The sequence below is a fragment of the Passer domesticus genome, chromosome 4, assembly GCF_036417665.1.
Source record: "Passer domesticus isolate bPasDom1 chromosome 4, bPasDom1.hap1, whole genome shotgun sequence".
Taxonomy (NCBI): Eukaryota; Metazoa; Chordata; class Aves; order Passeriformes; family Passeridae; genus Passer; species Passer domesticus.
Genome location: NC_087477.1, coordinates 22555103 through 22577624, shown reverse-complemented (window position 1 = coordinate 22577624; position 22522 = coordinate 22555103). Strand labels below are relative to the sequence as shown.

At 38.0% G+C, this 22522-nt stretch overlaps 2 long non-coding RNA genes across 2 annotated transcripts in view; one reads left to right on the top strand and one right to left on the bottom strand.

Moving 5' to 3' along the window:
- The window catches only part of LOC135298698 (uncharacterized), a 40092-nt gene extending 26977 nt beyond the window's left edge, over nt 1-13115 (top strand). Inside the window, exon 4 of the long non-coding RNA XR_010360747.1 lies at nt 12932-13115. This is a non-coding gene — a long non-coding RNA (uncharacterized LOC135298698). The remainder of the gene's footprint in view (nt 1-12931) is intronic.
- LOC135298699 (uncharacterized) lies at nt 700-21529 on the bottom strand. Its single transcript, XR_010360748.1, has 3 exons — nt 21039-21529; nt 19781-19849; nt 700-1310 (listed from the first exon to the last, which is right to left on the bottom strand). It is a non-coding gene; the product is annotated as an uncharacterized LOC135298699 (long non-coding RNA).
- Between the last annotated feature and the right edge of the window lie 993 nt (nt 21530-22522).

Sequence of the window (22522 nt, the reverse complement as noted above, 5' to 3'; positions counted from 1 at the left end):
GGAAGGAAGGAAGGAAGGAAGGAAGGAAGGAAGGAAGGAAGGAAGGAAGGAAGGAAGGAAGGAAGGAAGGAAGGAAGGAAGGAAGGAAGGAAGGAAGGAAGGAAGGAAGGAAGGAAGGAAGGAAGGAAGGAAGGAAGGAAGGAAGGAAGGAAGGGGGAGTCTTCTCTATAGCTTTTGCAATATAGTTTTGCAATAATAGGCAAAAATCTTTCATGAAGATGTCTAAGTCACAAATTAAAACATTTCAGTCTCCAACATGTGTTCTCTGGTTTGTCTCTACAGTGAAATAACCTTATTAAAGAGCTTTTAGGATTTGGTTTTAGGTTGGTTTGATTACATGTGGTTATTTAACACTGAACCTTATGTCTCGTAGTTTGCTAAAAAGGCTGATGAAAACAACATGAATTTTATTAGGATTAACCATCTATTTTGTCTTGTAATAGTGCAATTGATACATTTTATTTTTCTGTATTTGGGAAGAAATCTTTTCCAGCCATACTTGATTTGACGAGTAATGGTGTATCTCCTCTTTTTCATGCTGTCCTGAATATTTGCCATGGTGTGAACAAAACTGGGGAAAAAAAAAACCAAAACAACTCTCCAAAAACATTTTTAGTGTTAGAGAATCAAGGCATTACTTTATTCTGGCCAGAATGTGCAACAGAAGTAATTTTTCCACCAGTAAAATCCATACATTGCCAGGGCTGTGCAGAGAAAATCACTCCATCACACATGAATTTTGCTAGATTTTTCATGTTTTATACCGTCAAACCCCATAAAAATTTATTGGTTCAATGTCCATTTGTCCCAAGTTCTTAGTATTTGATTTTCTATTGGATATGGATTTCTTTGCTTCCGGTGCTGCTTAGATTCTCATTCTTATCTGTCTTTTCCCTGACCACACATCTCAGACCATGCCAGGGGTGTTTTTCAGAGCTATGATCATTCATGGTTGCTGTCTTCTGTGTATCTTCTGCACTACTCCTAGTTTGTCCAGGTGTTAAACTCATCAGACCTCACCTGGTGGAAAAGTCCCCTGAAAAGAAACTTCAATTCCCTTCCCTCTGAGCAAAGGCAAACAAAACTGACTCAAGTTACATTAAAAATGTTAAACTTTATATAATTTCCAACAATGGGAATCTCAGTCCATTTTAAACTTTTTTTCAGTCCTGTTTAAAGTCCTGTTTTAAGTTTGGAGAGCCTTGATTTAAATAGCCGGTGTGCAAATGCTAGATGGTGTCTATGTCTGAAGTTGCCTTTTAGGTGTAGTGGGTTTCTTGCAAACTTCTTTCATGTGATTCAATTCAATCCTATGGAAAAAAAAGGAAAAAAATCCTATAAAAATGGACACTCTTTTTCACAGACGAACATTTAACTTCACATTAGTGCTGAACCTAAACCTAAACTCAGCAAGAAATAGTACCTATAATTAAATGACTAAATAGAATTCATTTATTTGGTTGCATGAAACACTAGTGGCAAAAAGGAACTACTGATGGTTTGGTGTTAAAAGAAAGACTGCCTGTAAGGATCAGCTTTAGAATACTGTGGTGAACATACTTTCTGCCTCTAATTAAAATACTGCTTGAGACCCTTTTCTTTGGCCTATTAATGCTGTACCTAAACTGAGCATTTGATGACATTATCTGAAGCATACTGCATCCTGAAAATTCCCTTCTACTTTCTTTGTCTTATATATTTTTATGATTTGGGCAAAAGACCCCAAATGAGACCTTTCTTAAGTTCTTCTTTAATGCAATTTAATCAGTGAAAAAGTTCAATATTTTGACTAGTGTGTAGAAAAGGCCATTTTTCTGCAGATACTTAATGAATGAAAGAAAATCTTTTATAACCTTGAATGCCTGTGAATGAAAACTTAATGACTTTTCTCAGTAATCAATACGCAGAACAACACCAATTAAAAAATAACTGTTTTATAAATGAAATAAATGGTTTTAAATATGTTTAGAAGAGACTTTTAATGTCAGCAGATATATGATGTTTTTGCAGTCAGTCTCTGTGACTAATCCACTGGAAAGATTTACTGTTAGGGAACTCAAGGTCTGCTTTTCAAAGAAAATATTGGTAAGGATGATTATTCCCTTGTCCCCAGCAGTTCTCTTAATCCCCTTACACTCAGAGTAGGATTTACAAATACAAAATAAATGACAAAACTGGAATGCTCTGAGGACCTCTGTTCACAGAGCTAAAAAGGAAGCCCAGATGATCTGAATCTTATTTTGAGTTAAATATTAGGCACCTACATATTTTTCCCCCTCTAGGCAATGTGGGTAACAAAATAGACAAATATAGGCCACTAACAAGTAGAAGCAACAAAAATCTACATGAAGAAGACCTTAATAATATATTAATAACATATTTACAAGACAGATCTTGAAGAAACTTGATTGTGACTGGGATTTAGGATGCTTTGGCCAGTGCCAAAGATTTTCACATAGGAAGACAAAGCAAGGTTAGATAAATAAAGACACATGGAAAGATCAGTCAACCTAGGTGATAATCAGGTATCTCAACAGTGTTGGATTCTTTCATTTGCATCTTCAGCATGACACTTTTCCAATGAAAATGTAAAATCTAAAATATTAATCTTCCTGTTAACCACTTCAGAGGGAAACTTGGACAGGCTTTCAGAGAATTTATATATATATATGCAGGGAAAGCTCTCCTCAAGAGCTGAAATGTAGATGAAATTTTTCATATCTGATGATCAATTATAAGGTATTTTCAAAAGGTATTTTTCTAGCACAGCCTGAATAAGAGCTTAATGAGATTTCATATCCTATTCCTATTAGTCCTAGACTACCTTAAGGGAACACTTGACAAGAGGTAAGTCCATTTTTGTATCTTCTGCTGAGAATACTAATGATAGTTTGTGTTTCATTTTCTCTAAATACAAAGCCTGCTAGAGACTTGTTCTTCTTGAACAGCATATGTTGTTTTAATCCACAGAAAATATGTGGTCTACTGTTTCCTTTATATTTTCTCACACACATGAAATAACGCTAGAGAATGTGTGAGAAAAAGCCTTCTTGTGTTATTTCTGTCCTTTTCTGTGACTTTAGACCTTCCTTCAGATATTGCCTTTTAAATTCTGAATTATAATAGGTTGCCTGGATTCCATCCAAGCCATTCTCTGATTTGGGTTTGTTTTTAGGGAAGTAGTCTTGGGGACCTTTCAGGTGGAATTAAGACTCACTTAAAATTAAATCCCATGGCAGAACATTATGAAATATTCAAACAAAGCCATATGTTGTTTGGACCATCAGTAATTAATGTAAGATGTACCTGTGGCTGTGAACATTGTGTAATCTAATGGAGAGGATGAAAAGATATTTTCTTTTAGAAAGAAGTTATCATTTTTTAACAGGTCACATGTTTTCCATTTAATCAGAACCCAACAGAATTAAGTCCTTACATCCAGTCCCTGGATTTTTTTGTGTCATGAAAAGTAATATCAGTTGAGGGCTCAAACATTTTAACGTGAAAGGAGCAAGGTCTCAAAGCATCCATTATATCTGTGGGGATATATTTTCACCTCCAAACCTCAATTTTCTGTGCTTGCCTGGCTGTTGAAGAGAGGACTCAAGGCCCTGATCCATCTGAAAAAAAGTCCTAATGCCAGGAAGCCCTCTATGTAAAATGTTTTGTGCACTTAGTTGAGCATTTCACAGGATAAAAGTGAAATTAAGAATATTGCTTCTTGATGATCAAAAGATCAAGCTCAGTCTCAAGAATCACGTGGAAGTGAGAGCAAAGCAGAAATTATTATGTGACTGTTTAAAGATGTGGTATGCCTGTAGTTCTAATTACCCCATTTTAAAATTACTTCTAAAATTTGACTAAGAAAAGAAATGTGCAAAGAGATAGAATATGAGAAACATCAGTCCAGTCTGATGACCATGTGGCACATTTTAAGCACTTACATAAATGTTTAAGCATGTAAACAAATGTTCATATGCCAGTCAGTGGAATAACTTAACTGTCAGTTAGAAATAGGAAAAAATCAGACAAGAAGCAAAGCAGAAAATGATCAATAGATATTTTGTAAGAGAAATTTCAGAGCTGATAGGAAAAAAATGCTATTGCGAAAATCAGCTTGTGTAAGTCATAGTAAGAAGAAACTATGATAAAATGATCAGTCTCTTCTCAGCCTCAGCATTTCAACAACCACTGAGGTAGAATGAGTGAGAACAGGAATTTCTTACAGCTTTGACACTTTTGTGCATCTGGGCTTCTTGTAATCTGTATAACTGCACTAATGCCAGCTACTGTCTATTCTTGGATGAACAGCTCTGTGCTAATAACATTGAACAACTGCCAATATATTATATATGACTTAGAGGTTCGTTATACTTTGTTCTTGGTTTGATGGTGTTTCTTACGTAGCACGTTTCTTATCTTCTTTCTAAAATACAAAATACCCCTGCTTTTTGGAAACTGTTTAAGGCTTTGCTTCCAACTTCTCTACCCGTGGTAGGGAAATGCATGCAGGAAAAAGCAAGAAGAGTGACTTAGTGGAGAGAAGCCAGATTATCAGTGTTTGAAGCCTCTGAAGAGGATACATGACTTCTTGAATCTTATTAGGCACAGTTTATTTGGCCCACAGCTTGTTTGTGTCAGAATTTTTAATCTTTAAAATGGGTGTCACTATATCCATTGTCTACCAGACAGGGCTCTGTGGGGATATGTGTATTAAAAATAGAGATAGTCAGCTCATGTGAATCTCAGGCCATTTAAGTATGAAAGAGAGAGGCTGATACTTTACATAAGCTGTTGATGCACTGCTGCCTGCACAGAGTAAAATGATTTTACTGGATTATGCTCACTTTAGTAGGCTAGAATTTTGCCCATCAATGGACAATGAGAACAGGTTGTTTAAAGCAACCATATATTGTGTTTGGTAATTTACTAAGATTTAGAGTGCAAAGAAAAACAGAGCTGTGACACAATTCACCATGAAATTAAATAGCAGCTTATCCCGGCAGCAAGCAGAAATCAGCCCTCTGCCAGAAATCAAAGCGCTGCTCCCACACACACAGGTTAATGCCTATCTTCTACCACACTCTGCACAAATTCAGACTCCTTGCAGTGTCCCCTGGCAGTCAATACACTTGGGCTATTTCAGATTAGAAGGGAACTTGTTCCAGGCAGAATACAACCATGGAAAACAGCCTATTACAAGGTATCTCTGCCTTCATGGTTTCTCTGCATGTGGTTCAGAACTTTTTGGTTCTCCTGGAATAGATTAAAAAAAAAAAGTTTACTTTCTTTAATACTCCTATGTGTGGATGCAGTTACTTCATGGTTTATATCTTAGAAGACCAAAAATAAAACCTTCTCCCTCCACCCCCAGATATGCTACCTTCCATTGAGCTAGAAAATAAAATTGAACAGTCATATTCATTAACAAATTTTTAAAAAGGTGTGATATGTGCATAAATGCTAAGTTTCTTATCTCCTAGATGCCTAGAAGAAAGCTGGGAAATATAGATCAAAAATATATTTGTAAATAGACTTTGTAATTGAAAGATAGACAGCCCATGCCCTGAATCCCAGGTTCTCTAAACCACTAAACCTCAAAACCTCTAACAGAAGGAAGGCTGGAGCCTGCAGTGGAGCAGAAGCCTCACTTTCTTTCAACTCTCTAGCCCACTCTAGATTTAAACTGCTTATAGACTGCTGTGGATGGGGAATCTGGATTTATAGTTTCAAGGAAGACATTCAGAATACAGGCCTTTATTTTGTCAGCATAAGAAAGACATATGTCATAGACTTGTCTTCACATTTAGGCTTCTTTCTGTCTCTTGGAGTACACTGTCATGTCTCCACTAAGCTCCCTCCTATTTTCCTCAATGCCTAAAATGGGGATCTTGTGAAAACACCCTTCCCTTGCCCCGCAGTTTTATAGAATTGCTTATTTTTTTCGCAGGAGAAAATTATGAGATGGGGAAAGGCTGGGCAAGGCTGGAGCACCTTAGTGCTTAGTGACAGTTCATACAAAATTGTAATGGTCTGTTATTTTCCTTCATGTGATAAAGCCACATGAACTTATAATGATATCTCTCTCTGTCTGTCTCTCTCTGTCTGTCTCTCTCTCTCTCTCTATATATATATACACACACATACAACAAAGTAGCTAGTGGGGAGAAATTAGTCAGCTGAAACTAATGGCAGACAGAAAATGAGACCTTTATCTCATTTGAACGGCCATTACTAAGCCCTTGTTTTATCAATTTCATCTTGAAAAAACCTCAATAGCTAGTATGTCACTTCCTGGGAAGCTGAAGGATAAACTATATATTTTAAATATTTATGAGAGCAGAGCTACAAGCTGAAAAGCAGGCCATTTATGGAAAACTTGGTAATAAAAATCTATTCAAGTTAGTATGAAATCTGCTGTAGGATCCCCACTTCAAATACATTTACTGATGCATGAAAACCATTAGTCTGAACTTGGCACAATATCAGCAAGTAATTGCATCAGAGGGAAACCTAGGCTTGGTTTGCCAGTCTTAGTTCTGGACAACAAACAAAATAAATGATGGATTTGTTACAAGAAAAGTTATGCACTTGTAGTTCTGAGGCTTTGACCAAGGGTTATTTTAGAACATATGTGATGTCAGTGTGGCTGCTGTCAGGTTTAGTATAATTTTGATCCTGCATGAGTTGACATGAGCATTCTGTAGTACTGACAATTTGCAAGGTGGTATATACATTGAAGGCATGTGCTCTGATAAATACTTTAAATGCAGCCTTCTGGGCTTTTGAAGCATTTGGGGAGCTCAGGACAGATTCCTATCTATATGCATGTGTCATCACAATGCTAGGAGAGCTGTTAGTTGGCTTAGAAAGAAGAATGAAACTGGCATGTGCGCAGTACAACTCCAAAGCAGTTAGAAAAGACATTTGCATCATCTTAAAAAGTCACCAGATCCTTTACTAATCCTTCTTTTAATGCCTGAATTCACTTTCACTTTTTCTTGGAAAGAATAGTTGCTTGGTTGCTAATAGAATAATGTGCAACATTATGAATCTCCTCAATGGAAAAAATAATTGTGTTCTTTCATCGCACTAGATGACAAAACTGGAATAAGAAGGAACACTGAAGTAGTCACTGGTTGTACTGGTTAATGGCACATGTACATCAGCAAATCCAGCTGCAACAGTCTCCAACATTTATTATCATTTATCATGAAAATTTATAAACACCTGACCTTAGTTCTCAGTTACAGTATGCTCAGGTAAGAGTTTTAGACTGGAAGGAGTGAGAAGGCAGAACATTTCTTAATCTGTATAAGACAAAGGTGCCTTAGACTCTCCTAAAGCAGAGGGGTCAACTTGAGCTCTAGGAAGCCTTTTGGCCAATACAGCCTGAATTTCAGTTTTGTAATTAAAATATTATCACATTGTGAAACTCCATAGGGCATGCAAGAAAATGTTAGTGTGGCTATGGCTCTCTCTAGCATATCAGTATAATGTGCTTTCATGCTGTGAGGAGGACATGCTTCTGCTAGCCACTTTAGATAACAAGTAGCATTTGTCAATAACTCCTTATAGACATGTTCAAGTTTTGTGAAAAAACATGAAGAGGAAAATTCAGTGTTTTGGTTTGAAAAGACAAATATCTGCTAAGGAAGGCAGGAACCTCCCTTGAAATAGACAGTGTAAACCCCCCTCCCTCCAAATTAATACAATTTTGAAATTAAGGGTCTCTTAGGCAACGATATGGGAGTAGGAGTAACAGTTCTTATTAGGAAAAAAACAAAAATTAAAAAAAAATTCAGTAATACAAAACAACACTGACAGAGTCAGAATATAACCTGACACACTGTGGGTCAGGGTCTTGTAGCAGTCCCATTAAATGGTGGCTGCAGCCCTCCTGCAGTGACAGATGTGGTTCTGTTAAAGCAGTGATCCCGTAGAAGGGTGGAGTTTTCCTCGGAAGATCCAGTGGTGGTGTAGATGGGCCTGGTCTTCCTCTGGGAATCCAGTGGAAAAGGGAAAAGAAAGCTGCTCCTCTGGGAATCCAGTAGAAAAGGCTGCTTATGGTGTTCAAAATTTCAGATTATCTCCAGGTAGGAATGCTTGGCTCCTCCCCCTGGCTGGAGCATCTCACAATTGATGATGTAATTTTATCAGTCACGCAGTAACACTCAATGGCCCATTAACAGAAGATATTTCCCCGAGGGTGTGGAAGAGATAAAGAACACTGTCCAATTAACAGTAGGTAACTGCCCCACCTCTAACAGATGGCAATAAAATACACGCCCCCAGCCACATCTTGCAACCTAAGACAATGGGACAAGTACTTTTACAGCCTATCCTCTGTCCAACTCAGAATGTCATAGGTAGTTAGTTATCTGTTCTCAGATATAATATCAGGCTCTTTAGTCTCTCACCTGATACTGAATATAGCAAACAGTAATGGTGGGACACGCTCAGCATTTTCTTGTTCCCATGGGAATTTGTCCACACACACTGTGCGTGCAAAAACCACTTACGTCACGCAATGTGTATCATTTCACAGTTATTACCTTTGGCCCACTCCAAGTACAGGCTGTTGTCTTTATATCTGTGTGCAGAAACTTTTGGGTTTATTTTGCTTATCCTACATGCCTCAGACATCATCTGTGCCGTTGAAATGTCTCTGAATCATGTTAAGGAATGCACCCTGAAGTTGCCTACTAGCTCTGTTTGACTAGCACTGTACCTACCAGAAATAGGCATGTATTGTCCCACACATGAATCTCGCTTCACCCCTCGTCTTCTACTTTGGTAAATTAGCTGTTCCTGGCAGTCAATCACAAGCTGCTTTTGGCAGTAATTTGCTGTTTGTACACCTCTGCTCTAACGGTCAGGCCACACTGGTGTCACATGTTCATCCACTCCTATCTAATCAATCAATTTTTCTTTCTTGCACCTGTTAAGTTACATTACTGTAAGTTTTTGTGTTATGTTTCTCTACCCTTAATGTGAATTAATTCCTTCTATTTTTTTTCTTGTTGTGCCTTGGGGTTGTTATAGTATGTACATTATTTTTGTTCTCACTCCAGGCTGAGAGCAGTAAACTTTCAACTGGGCAAAAAGGTTTTAGGATAAAAATCCTCTGTACCTTGACATTTTCTTCAAGATCCGTGAGCAACCTTTTGCTTATAGCCTTGAAAATTAAGCTGCAACAACAATTTTTTTTCATATGCCTTTAAATACATGACCTTTTCTAGGATCTAAGAGTGAGGCTTCCTAAAAGAGGGCTCTGACTGAAAGCTTGGGTGAGTTTAACTGCTGCAGTATGAGGTCTTGCCTTTCCCTTCTGCAGGGATTTAGAGACCCTGCTGCCTGGGGAATGAGATGCAGTTTTTCAGAAACATCTTCGCCTGTTTTTCATCTCAGAACTACCTGTTATTTACTGAAACAGATGAAATATCCATGGTGAATGAATATGCCTTACAGCTTCCAGGGAGGTCTTTCCTTAAACATCTGTGCAGATATCCCAGAAGGCAAACGTCTAATAAGCATGAGTTCAAGAACTTGCTGTATAGAAGTAGCCTGTATTAAAAACAACAGAAGAAATAATAGTAGAAAGTAGCTTTTCAAAAACTATAGGTAATATGGAATCCAGATTTGAAAGATGAAATGCCTATGAAGCCTAGGCATATCTTTCAGATACTTTGAAATGCTTTCAGGAAAGAATATCAGCTGATGGATCATTGAGAGAAAGAAAAGTGTTAGCTGGCAGCAGTCTGATAAGCCTCGCTATTTAGAAAAAAAAAAGAAAAAAAAAAGAAGCTCTTCAGCAAAATGAAATCCCTGCTAAAAAATCCTTAAAGTATGTAAGCATGAACATAAGAATGGACATACCAGAGCAGACCAAAGCTTAGTGTTACATCTCCTGCAATACCATTGATGAAAGCAGAGGAATGATACAGCCAAACTGAACTTGCAGCAACATTTCCCCCCAATGTTCCTCAATCCTTCTTGGACATGTATCTCACCTGTCATACTTCAGAATCGGTATCTCCATTAACAGGTTTCGCCACCTTTTAGGACTGCATTAGCTCCTAGAACAGTGCAGTATATGGCCACAATGCTGCTTCCCCTCATCTTTTTACAGTTCATAGCAAGAAAGAACTATTTTAAAATTCTTTTGTCCTTTCTTTCCCTTTAATGGATGAATTTAATTGAACACATATTTTTCAGCCTGCTTGAATTCCATGGAGAAATTTCCTGCTGCTGAGGGGCCTTCCTGTCTTTGGGACTGGCTTAGTAAAATGACGTTATTTTCAAAGAATCACAGAATGGTTTGGATTGGAAGTGGCCTCAAGCTCTTTTTGTTCCAACCCCCTGTCTAAAATTCTCAGCATCTAGGACTCCAACAGGCAGGGACACCTTTCACGGGACCAGGTTGCTCAGAGCTCTGGCCAACCTGGACTTAATTCAATTTAGAAAAAATATAAATGCTACATTTTCATCAGACCTACTATTTGATTGCAGTTTTTGGGACAACCTCCTGGTCACTGAAGGCATCACCTGCCAGCTCACATTAGTCAAGACACCTCTGTGAACACAAATCTAAAAAGATCAATGTGCACTCTGCAAAATCATGCTGATCACAGTGTTCAAATAACAAATCTTCTCGTTATGAATAATGGTATGAAAGGTGGAATGAATGTCTTGGCAAGATGGCAAATGACTTACAAGAGAGCAAGCTGGGCAGACTGCAAGAATATTCTCATACATTGTGTCAGCCTCATGTTCTTCCAAGTGTTTTAAATAAGTGTTCTGTGATGGACTGTGGTATTTCTGAGGGGGCTGCAATTCCCAAAGAGGGTTTCCAGGATGTTCTTGGTGGGAAACAATTTAGACTTCCTGCTTTTGATGTCAAGCAAAACAAAATTTAAGAAAGCATCTTCTGCCAGTGTGCAGCTTTATAAACCAAAATATTTATTTTATTGATTATAGCATAAGAAATAACATACCATGCCAGGTTTTCAATACTAATAAGCTGGTAATTTAATTATATTTATTATATCAATAGTAGTTTTATTATAACTTTATTAAGCTTATTCCAAAATAATGTTTTACTGTTTTCACAAATCAGGGCAACTTCTGACTTTCTGTTGACAGTTAAAATATCTGTAATACAATAGGATTTCATGGCGGCATCTAAGTTTGGGGTGTCAGAGCATTTGGACTGCTCTTCAGTAACTCGACCAGGGCACTAGATGCCTGGAAAATAACCAAAAATCCACAAACCCCAGGTTCAGTAACTTCATCAATGTACAGATCTCTCCAGCTGGCATTCTGGTTTTAATTTGTCTCTTTTTCAAAGTATTGAAAAAGCATTGAAAAAGTATTGAAAGAGACAACAATGGTCTATATAATCTTTCCCCTTCAGATCTAAAGCTGTTTTGAGACCTTCATAAGGCAGGCTGCCAGCTCTGAGAACCTGTAGCCTTGTGTGCTCAGGTCATGGGAAAGCATTAAATCTGTCACATTCAGAGATGCCAGTGACAAACCAGAGCTAATGCTAATCTCTAGTTCATCTTTCACTGCCAGATGCACCAGAACTATATCCCAAATGGGGAGTACTTCTCAAGTACCCTCTTTGGATACCATATTTAGAAAAATAACTGTCTGTTCAAGATCATATTACATTTTTGAGTGTTTCCAGCTTCACAGAAAGCCCATGTTTTCAAAATTTTGTTTTATGTAGAGCAGATGGAGTTTCAAACTGTGTGATTGTTAGCGGGGGCTGGGCAAGGTGACTTTCATTCTACTTTGGAAAATGAGACTTTCTGCAGAAATGGTGTTATTGTGATTATCTATGTTATTCTTTCTCCAATATGAGAAAAGTAATGGCATATTGCTTGAGGCTAAGTTCTGAAATTAGAAATTGAAGTTGGGACAGAACCCAGATGTTGGCTTAATAAACATTGCTCTGTGCTGCTTGCTCTCTGCTTCCCACCAGCCCTTTGTGCTCCTGGGACAGCCAGGAGTTGTGGTTTGAAATGACAAAACCTCTAGTGTTTTTCAACAATTTTATGCATTAGGTGTTGCACTAAGTGAGTGCTCTGTGGTACTGATATCAAGCCCCCCAAGGTCTGAGCCCTCAAGACTTGAAAAAAATTTTCAATAATTTTTTAAGGTTGTTAATCAGTTGTTATAGCTAAGCATAGCTCATTAAGCAATTGCTTGGCCAATTTTCTATTTTATGAAATAGGAACGTGAATCCCAAGGTAAATGGGCTGTCTGGATGAGAGCCACCAGGAATGAAATGAGCAGAACTGAGCAGTAACTGGGGAAAAGATAATTATGGCAGTGGGAGATTGCGGTGACTGGTTGACCACCTAAAAATGGGCCCCTGACTCAAGTGGAGGAAAGAATTCCATGTGAGGACTAATTAACATTAGAAGCAAGAGATACAATAAGCAAATAGGGCTTTGAGTATTAACAAATGAAAAAGTTGCATAATCTGTAACCAATGAATGCTGATGCTTTTGTTTATTGAGATATATAAATAGTATAAAGTTTTGATGAATTAGTGTAAAGTTTTATGGGCTACCAACTGCCTCCCTCCTCTGTGCAAACTAGAGTAAAAAGTAGAAATACATTGGTGTGTATTGATGGTTAGCACTGGGTAATGAGCCTGTATTCAGATCAGTTAGATCAGTAAGGAACTGTTGGTAGAGTTTGTCAGAAATCCCTATCCTCTCCTCTGCCTGGTTCCTACCTTATGGCATTTGTTAATCCTCAAGAAAATAGGAATTATCATCACTTTTCCAGTGTTTTTGAAAAGTGGATGTACAAATATACTTGATCCAAAGTGCTTAAGTGCTGTGGATTGTAGGAGACAAGAAAAGTCCTATAGAATAATAGGCCTTTGTTCACTTCTGTTTACTTCTGTTCACAGAAAGCACTTTGGGAAATGTGCAGCAGACATGAACACTAAAAGCAAGTTATTTAATGTGTGCACGGACACCACATGATCAGAGTGCTGACTGGTCAAGAGGACGTGTGGACAGCAACACAGCAGGTGACATGCTGCCAATAGAGGGCTTGTTTTAGTTCACAAGAATGTTAACAAGTATAATTATAGCCAGAGTATTTTTAGCACAGTATTACCTACTTGTACAGTATGTAAGACCTTGCTTGATGGCAATAAACTTGATTCTCTTTGGAAGAAGCAAGAGTCCGTGCCCTCATTCTCAACAATGGGTCTACTACTATTACATACCTTTTTTCCTGCTTATCGTCAGCAGGATTTTCCCAACAGAGTTGATTTCCCTTTGAGAAATCTTCCATATTCATAGAGGGAATGGGGTGACATCAGGTTGGTGTCCAGTCACTAGTGGGGTTACAGGGCTATATCCTCCACCCTGTGCTCTTCAACAACTTACAACAACCTGGATTCAGGGCTTGAAGGTAAATTTGGATGACACTAAATTGCGAGGAGCTGTCAACTTCTTCCAGGGCAGAGAGGCCCTGCAGAGAGACTGTAGCCATGATATTTTATGAAAAATCCTCTGCTAGGATTTTTCTCCTATTCTAGCTGAGAAGCCTCAGAAAAGAAATGTAAACAATTAACTATCTGATGGCTGTGGAATGTGGTCTGGACATTATTTACCAACAGGTGCATCTGTGATTAATCAATGTGAGTTGTTTCTACTTAATAACCAATCAAAGATGTATCTGCATTGGACTCTGAGAGTTATTAATTCCTTTGTTATTCATTCCTTTCCTGTTCTTCCTAGCCTTCTGATTAATCCTTTTCTCTATATTCTTTTAGTATATAATTTTAATATAATATATATCATAATATAATAAATCAGCCTTCTGAAACATGGAGTCAAGATTCAGATCTCTTCACTCATCCCGGGAGCCCCCGTTGGCTCAACCATAAAAGCCCTTGATAAATTAGAGGGCTAGGCAATCACCAAACAGATCAAGTGTTGGAGAGTGGATTTTTCATTCCCTTTGCTCACTATCCAACCCTTCTTACAATCTCCTGCAACAGTCTTCAAATTGCATTTTGAAAAAGGAAAAGTGCCATTTGATGAGATTTAGGTTGACTCAGATTCCTTGTTGAACAACTTTGTCTAGATATTCCTACTTGTGCTTGGGAGGTTGGACTAGACAACCTTTAAAAGTACTCTTGATACAAACTATTCTATGATTCTTTGATTAAAATGTTTGTCCGCCTCTAGAGGAGATCAGGTTTGCATCTACTGGGGTCCTGGTACTGGAATGGAATTGTCTGGCTTAAACATGTTACTTGGTTAAATTACTCTGCACAGGACTTGTACATATAACCTAAAGGGAAGCTTCTGAAGCACATGTAACAATGATAGAATAGAGCATACTTCTACGTCTCTTTATGTTCTCCAAGTGTTTTGCATTTTTGTTACGTGTTTGTTGACTTTGTGAAGCTGTAATGACTCTTATTGGCATTTTGACCAGAGAGTTCATGTTCCTACAGCAAGTTAATTTTCTGCAATTTTAGAGGCAAATCTGAAAGAACCAGGAAATCTGAGTAACCTCAGATTTGGGTTTATGTTCCCATTTTTTCACGGTTAAGTCTTTTTTTTTTTTTTTTTCCAGAGAAATCCTAGGTCTGAAAAAGTCCCACGTTTGAAATCTGCCCCAAATGAAGGAAAAATGTGTGTCTTGATGTGTCTGTGTTTCATTTCTCTCTGAATTACAGTAGAGCAAAATCCATTAAAGAGATATGAGTCAAGAAGACCTCAGGGACACTGTGAAGTTTAGTTAATTGTAAAGCAAAACCCTCTCTTACTGATGTGCTAAAGCCACACCACTATTCAGAAAATCACATTAAAATGAACTTAAATTTAAGCTTATGCATTTATCTCACTAAACATGTGCTAAACAGGCTTCCTGGAGACAAAGGCTTTTTCGAACAGAAGCTATAATTAACATATTGCAATTCTGGAATAAAAACTGCTACAGACACAAAAATCAGTTGTAATCATAATACCATACTCAATACATTGAAATTATCCTATTTTGTATTATTTTAACTTCAATATTCAGCTTTTAATCAAAAATTACAAATGTTCAAATTTAAATATGAATCAGCTTTTTAATTGCAATTATATTTCATGAAACATGAGTTCTAAATAAAACAAAATAATTGCAAATGTGTTGCCAGACTACATGGAAATTCAAATAATTTCCCTGAAGAATGTTCTTAACAGCTACACAAGCAATTTTGCTTATATATTTTAATAGTTGTAAGAACAAAACTGCAATCTCAAATGCCATACTGTTCTCAAATCTTTTATAGTAAGCAAAGGATAGGAAAAAAATCTTGTCTATATATTTCAATGACCATTTAAATCCTAATTCTAGCTTGACTGAAAATTAATAGCTCCTATATAATTTATTTTAAAAATGTGATATATTTTTCCTTTTGAGCTTTTAATTGCCCCTTCTTTTTATGGACCTAAATTCTTTAGTTAGGTAATCAACCAAGTATTAAGAATGTAAGTGATTTGCATGCACAAACAGTATCTACAGGTTTCAGTGATGCTTTTTCTGGATTTACATCAGTGAGTAGGGCCTGACCTTATTCCTGTGAATATGAAAAATTTTGATATAATATGTTCATGGTAAAGTATTAGTTAAATAAAAAGTCAGTTCAGAACATTGCTGGCAGGATCTCCATGTGCTTTGAGGAAAGAGTATGGAAAACATATGCTCACCTCATTTAGCTTGGCTGAATGTGCTGCAAGAATTTTTTGTGTTTGTTTCCTCCTTCAAAAGAAGGAATTTCCCCATTTCTCTACAAACCCTGATGGTTATAATTCAGTTACTTTCCTCTTACAGGATTCCTCTTTATTTGTTAAACAGTGTCCTGTATCTTTCTTGGACAAGTCAGACAGTACTGAAACACAGTGTGTTTCGTGCCAGTGAAGTGAACATGTTCAGGAAAATATTTGGGTACAAAGCCTCAATTGTCTCTGGTTTTCAGAAGGTCTTTGTCATTGTTTTGGATCAGGACAGCTACTATATTCCTGATTGGGTTTAATGGTTTGCTTGTGCTAAGGACCTTTTCTTGCAAGAACTCTTGGGAGCAAACCCTTCGTTCTGGAAGCCAAAATTCATGTTAGAGAAATGGGGACCTGACAAAGCAGATAAATGAACATCTGGAGGGTCATTCAAAATTGGCTGAAATACTAAATAAAGGTTGAACAGTTAAGGTCTGTAGGTGTGGGTAGCACAGCCATTTATTTGTGTGGTTTATCCTCTGGCTGTCAATGGCTGCAGAAATCTGTAAGGTTTCATAGGAGGTTTGTTGGTAGCTAAAGGCTTTCTAAAGAAGTTGCTTGGATTCACATTCTAATATTATTTTCTTGGTATGTTTATGTCTCTTAAGTGTTAAGGACAGTGTTTTCTGTCTGAAAAGGAATTTTTTTTTCCTCCTTTGTGGATCCTTTGCATCTCCACGTGGTGCAGATGAGACCCAATGAGAACTGTGTCTGGGAATTGGGAATGTATATCTGTAACTCATTTTTAGTAGAAAATTTTAAACATTATGTGGTAAGTAATAGTCTGGTACTGAAACACTGTTGCTTTACAACCACTGAATAGTCATTACATTGGCATTGTAGTGTTCATAGTCTGAGGAAAGGGTCTATTATTTTCCTGTTCAGAAGTTAGAAATTACCATGATGATCTGCATACCTGGCTTTCATGACTGGCCTAACAAAATTTTCTAGTACTTCAGTGTAATTGCAGTATTTACTTGTTTCTTCCTTTGCCTCTTTGTTCCCTTAATTTTTCAATAATTTTAAACAGTGTAGGAAAATTCTTCTGAAAAGTTTGTACAGACCCTGGTAAAATACAAGCTACTTCTTGGATCATATATGATACTATCATCACAGTGAATTTTAAAATTATCTTCCCCTCCTTTTTTACTTTTGCAATTGGCCACCTTTGTCTTGTGTTTTAAACTCTCGTCAGGTGTGTCTTGCTGTTCATACTGCTCTGGATTGGATACAATAATGGTACAAGTTGATAATATTTGTTAGAAGAGGTTGACTTTTTTTAAATCACTCTAGAGGTGATGCACTGAAAGTATTCTATTTGTATTAGTCTTTTGTTTACCTTTTGTTTAAAAATATTACAATCTGGTCAACTTACTTCTGGTCAACTTAATTTAAACCTGGTAGGATGCTAAGTCCCACACAAGCACTCACTCTCTTTTCCTACAGCAGGATGTTGGAAAAGATGGGAAGGGCCAAAGGGACAAAAGAAGCAGAAAAGGCACTCTTGAGAGTCTGCAAGTACTGCTCAGCAATAGCTAAAAAATCCCTGTGTTATCAGTGCTGTTTTGGTCACAAATCCAACGCAGAGCACTGTAAGAGCTACTATGAAGAAAATCAGTCCCATCCTGGAAAAAAACCCAGTATTTTCTCTAATAAATTGATATTTTGTAAACAAAGACAGCACCAAATATGAGAATGGGAGGAATTATTTTTAAAAAAAATGTTCAGTGAGTGATGAAATGGAGACTGTGGAGAACCACAAAACCCTTTTTTCTTCATAGTCATAAATGCTCCCTTTGGCTACAAAAGAAGCATCTGCCTCCAAGATTTGTTTGTGAACTATTGTTACCACAGCAGGTTTGTTTTCTTGGGTGAGTTTGTGTGTTGTTTTGTTGGGTTTGTTGGTTGTGTGTTGGTTTGTTGGGTTTGTTGGGTTTTTGGACAATTCATGTGTTGATTTACAGGTGTAAATCAATGACAGTATGATATAAATGACTGTAAGATCATTCCTTACAAAGAAATGGCTGAAATTGGAATCTTTAGTTCTTGTTCAGACATACAAACGTATGCAAACAATTATAGTTACAGTGATCCTGCAGTATGCATGTAAAGGAAAGTATCTGAATTGTGAGATTGCTGTTAAAATTTACTAATTTGGAGTATTTTTTCACTCTGTAGAATTGCTGTGTGCAAATGCTCTTTAGGCCTATTCTCAATTTTTCTATTGTTTTCTTTTGCTGATCAGAGGACTGGAACACCTCTTCTATGAAAATAGGGTCTGGGGCGACCTGATAACACCTTCCAATACTTAAAGGGGCTTCAAGACATCAGGGAGGGACTTTTTACAAGGCATGTAGTGTTAGGACAAAGGGGAATAGCTTCAAACTGAAGACAGCAGGTTCAGATTAACTAGTAGGAGGAAATTCTTTCGTGAGAGGGTGGTGAGGCACTGGAACAGGTTGTCCAGAGAAGCTGTGAATGCCTCATTCCTGAAGTGTTCAAGGCCAGGCTGGATGGGGCTCTGAACAACCTGGTCTAAGTGGAAGGTGTCCCTGCCCATGGCAGGGGTTTGGAACAAGATGAACTTTGAGGTCTTTTCCAACCCAAACCACTCTGTAATTCTATTGTTGAAGCAAGTGCTGAAAGCAACCTATCTTCAATCCCAAACTGTAGCACCTTATTTAATCAACAGTGTAGTCCACTATGTGCTCATAAACTCTTTTTATCCTTTTATTTAGGTGTGCAATGAAGGTACTTGTGGACTGAGATGTGAATTTATGTGGGTAAAAATGCCAGAGTCTTTAATTTCCATTGCAATAGTACTTTGAAACAGAATATCCTTTGTTGACAGGGTTTACTTTTACAGAGGTACTCCATGCTTCTTGGACTTGAACTCATTTTTTGTTCTGACCACTGTGAGATTTGGGAATCCACTTGTGTCTCAAAGCAAGAAAATGTTTTTGTTTTATTCAAGAAAGCCTTTCAACAATGAAGCGTCAACAGAGAGGTTTATTCTTTTAATTACAGATTGCTCCTTTGCCTCAGTATCTCTGCTCATTGAGTTTAAAATGTAAAGCTGCTTATTATGCAAGTCATGGGATTCTTTAGAATTTAAAAGAAGGGAAACATATCAAATAGCAAAGCAACACTTCCCAGTGCTTATCTAGCAGACTAGAGAACCATGATATTCCACTTGAATCAACTGTTTAAATGAGGAGTTTAATAACAGTCATTGTGTAAGATTTGCTCATGTAGCAACTTGAGTACTTGCACAAAGAATAGAAGCTTGATGAAACAGAATTAAGAAATGCATGCCAAACCATCTTGTTTCCACATTTTTTTACATTAGTAGATGTACTCTTTTTTCCATAAATGGAGAAGTTTCTATCCCTTAATAAGAAAGAAATTAAAAAGTGTTCCTTTGAATTCTAATTAAGTTTATTTATCTCTAGGAAAAATCTGAAGCCTTCTTCCTGTTGAGCATATTGCAAAAATGTATTTTTCCCTGGCATGCAAGTTTCTATTTGTGGGCAAGCAGAATACAAAAAAATGATCCAAGAAATGTGTTTCTACTTGCTGAAGGGTACTTAGTAGCAGGGCTTTCACACTCACAAGTTTCACTATTAATACGGGATGGGATTCATCTTATCTTCAAGGTCTGCAATTTATCTTATCTACAATGTCTGCAATGTGCTTACATCAAAAGGAGATAAATCATCTGACTTGCTTTATGTGCATCTCTCTTTAGATGAGAGAGATGTGTAGTCCATTGTAATGTTGCTGCCTAAAATAAAAAACCAAAACTTTTAACAGTGTTTAAGTGGTAAAAAGCAACTCTTAAATGAAAGCTTTCAGATATACAAACATGGCTCTGTGCACATGTGATAAAGGGTTTCTACAATTTTTACAAGGTTAATTAATTACTCTATCTAGCGGGTACATCCAATAGGAGATCAGTTGCCCTGGTAACTCACCCTTTGGCCAGCCCCTTGGAGTTGGTAAAGGGGCTTCTTTGACCCATTTCTTCTTGTGTCTCTTAAGTTCTGGTGGAAAACAAGATGCCCTTGTCAGCATTTCACTTCTTAAGTATAAGACTAAACAGAATTTCAAGAATATGTAATAAGGGTTAGCTTATTGAGAGAAAGGGCAGGAAAAGTTCTAAAAACCATACAACTATATATAAAAAATCTACAAGGCCACAAATATATGAAAAATATATCAAAAACAAAACAAAAATCTTTAGCCATCAATGCCACTCATCTCCATGGGGTATGATGAGATTCTAGTGAAAGCATCTCAGACATAGACTTTTGCAATGTAGTTGTAGGGTTTTGTTCTGTCAAATCCTCCCATGTGGACCCCATTAATTGGGAAAAATATTTTATGAATTTCATACACTTTTGTCCAATAGTTTTCTATAGACATAATTTTCAGCTATACATTTACATAGCTTGTGCTTTTGCAGGAGTTTGGCCCTCCTTAAGGGCATATTTTTTTTCCAGTACATGTGTTTTTTGAAAGCATTATTCCTTGAGGACAGAAGGAAAGATTAGACACCAAGTGCCGCCTGTAAAAGTTCTTTTCCCTCTGTTTTATCCCAAAGAATGATTCTGGACCACTCAATTTGTGGAATTGCATTCCTTTTTCTAAAGATATTGGTGAAGTCTTTCTACTCTCATTAAGGGTGACAGAATGTGAGTACTCTTACATTCACTTTAGGTATGTGTTCTGATACAGTTGTCCAGGAAAATGCTTGGATAATTGCTGTATTGCTTATGTAAAATCGAGAGAGAATTTATGGCATGTGATCTGTGCATAATTTTAGACAGCAGAATGTCAGTTCTGTGCAATGAAGTGCTTAGAAATATATTACAAACTAAGAATTATGCACAAACATTTTTTCAGTGACAATTTTTAATACGAAATAAATTTAATGATGAGTATGGCACATTCATGGGCAACTAAAGAATTAATTTGTACAAATTGCTTTCCATAAAGTGTTTCCCTACTCCAGCTATAAACAACACAGATACTAAAATATCTTTCTCAGAAGACAAATAGGCATTTACATTAAAATTAACAGTGTAATCAGAAAAAGAGTGCGGGTCATATGGTAAATTATTCTTAATGCTAAACTTCTATGTTTGTACAGGTCTTGGCTTTTATAGGAAGCACCATTTGAGTACAGGACATTTAATTTCTGGGGAGCATGCTATAGATAGATGCACATACGGGTGGGATGGGACTCTGAGCAACCTGCTCTAATGGAGCGTTCCCTGTCCATGGCAGGGCATTGGAACTGGATGATCTTCAAGGTCCCTTCCAACCCAAGACTTTCTATGTTCATAAGCACATAAACATAATTGGTTTTAGTTCTGATTAGATATATATACAGCATGAAACATAGCCGCTCTACTACTGGCACTTATACTGTAGCCCACATCTCACATAGCAGTTCTGCTTGCTGAAGACATTTTTGCCTTATTTACTTCTCTTTTCCCCTCTCTTTTCCCTCACCAGCTTAGGAATGGTTCATATCCCATAACCATTTTGTTTTGTGTCCAAAAATTGCCACTGACCCCCCCTTCCAGCTCAGTAATATCACAATGAGTGAAGGGCAGCCCAGGATCCTGCGGAGGTTGGGAGCCAGGGACTGCTCTTCCTTCTGCTGGGGTAATTGACAGAGTTGCCATACAGCATGGTGGGTTTGATCTGGGGTCCGGTTGCCCTATGGTTTTCGTCCTATTTTTCCCCCCCCTTTTTTTTTTTTTTTTTTTTTTTTCCTTTATGCACCATGACCGGGGACCAGGGCCTGTCAGCTTGCTTCTCTGCCCTTCTGCCATTTGGGAGCCCAGAGCTGTGCAGAGACCCAGGAGCCGGGAGCATTTCCCGCCGGGCATTCCCTCAATGTGGCAGCCCAGCCTCGGGACCAGCTGTGGCTCCTTGTGCAAAGGAGCAATCCCCACCCAGCCCTCACTGTTTTCTGCCACTGCTTCAGGGATTTTGCTACACTTCAGCTCAGCATCCCGCATCTGCTTCTTCCACAGCTTTGGGGTTAGTGCTACACTTTGTTTGCCACCCCTGGGGGCCTGTTCGCCTCTGCCATTCCAGCCGACTGCTCTGAGGCTGCTGCTACAGTCCAGCTCACCACCTGGAGTAGCATTGACACCGGCTGCTCCCTGTGGTTTTACAAAGGAAAGCCCCTTCTCTCCTCCCTCCCTCCCGCCGCCGGAGCCGCCATGGCCGTGTGGGGAGGCGGCCGAGCCGGCGGCACAGCGCCCCCTGCAGGCGCGGGGGAATCCTGGCAGCCGCCCTGCCCGGCCGGGAGCCACCAGCGCCCCTGCTGGCCGTGAGCGGAACTGCAGCGGAGGGGAAAGCGCCTGGCGGCCGCGAGAAGGCATGTATATATATATATATATGTATATATATATATATATATATATTTATGTATATTCTAGTAAGGTCTGAGAGTTCAATATCTAGCATTTATGTGCCTTTTTTCCCCATGATCTATAGGTGTTCTGTTTGTTAATAAACTGTTGGGGTTTTTTTCGCTTTCATCTACTAGAATTCATTTACTATCGGCAAAAAGGAATACTTGGAACCCTTTTAAAGGAAACACTCAGTCCAGAGTGTTTTCTCCTAGACTTGTGCCCAAACTGAGACACTCTACCCTTGAGGGTTTTCTACATGTGGTGCTTCCCAAACTTTTTTAT